We start from the raw sequence: 1,005 nt of genomic DNA, 5'->3' as shown, positions 1-1,005 counted from the left end.
GCAAAAGGATGACACCCCCCACAATACAATGTTCCCCCATTATTGCCCAAGTGTATCAGCCCAGACTAAAGATAACAATATGTGACTTGAACCCACAATCTTGTGTCTCAGAGACGAGAGTACTACTAACTGAGCCAAGTTGACAGCTAATTCTGACAATATGGGTCAAATGTACGGCTTGTGCTAACCATATGTAAAAGCCTTTGTAAAGAGGGAATTATAGGTGTCTTTCTGTACTTTATTATATAACCTATTAAAACAACATATTTAAAGACTACAACAACAACAAAATTACATTTGTATAGCGCCTTCCACGTCGGGAGGACATCCCAAAGCACTGGCCAATCAGTGTTTCGGACCCGAGCTGGGGGTTGGGATCAGGGAGGGTGAAGGAGGGTGACCAGAGGCACTGTCAAAAAGGGTTTCGAGATGGATCTTGAAAGAGAGGGGAAGGGAAGGGGCGAGGTGGAGGTGGAGGGACTGTGGAATGGAGTTCCAGAGGGTGGGAGCAGAGTGGCAGAGTAGCCCACCAATGGTGAAAAATACCCAACAAAATCATGTTATTGCATTAAAACATTTCTAAAACAGACAAATCTCCCACAGCACCAATGGAGTTGAAAAGGTGTTGGTGAAGATGTTATAAACACACCTTAAGACTTGCCTCTTTGACAACGGCTATTCCCACCTCCCATCCTCCTTCTCCCTTGCTTGGTGCCCAACCCCACCACTGTACAGCCCTCCAAGACTTTATCCTGCATGAAAGGCACTATAATGGTAGTTGTTGTTGTTGTAAACAATGTTTTCTGTGAACCCCTGTTTGTCACGCAAATTCGTGAAACCTCAACTCCAAGAAAAGTTTTGTTTGGAGCCAAGGTCTGGCCAGCCATCATGGCAAACATGGAATGCTACTAAATTGTGAGGCACTTTCCCAATGGCAGGCTCACTTCAGAGATATCACAATTTTCTTCGAGAGCATTCTTTCAATCTTCTCTTCAATCCCTATTT

This window comes from Callorhinchus milii, unplaced genomic scaffold (genome assembly GCF_018977255.1).
Source record: "Callorhinchus milii isolate IMCB2004 unplaced genomic scaffold, IMCB_Cmil_1.0 Scaffold2, whole genome shotgun sequence".
In the NCBI taxonomy this organism is placed as follows: Eukaryota; Metazoa; Chordata; class Chondrichthyes; order Chimaeriformes; family Callorhinchidae; genus Callorhinchus; species Callorhinchus milii.
The sequence above is the reverse complement of the archived record's forward strand: the minus strand, read 5'-3'. Positions refer to the sequence as shown.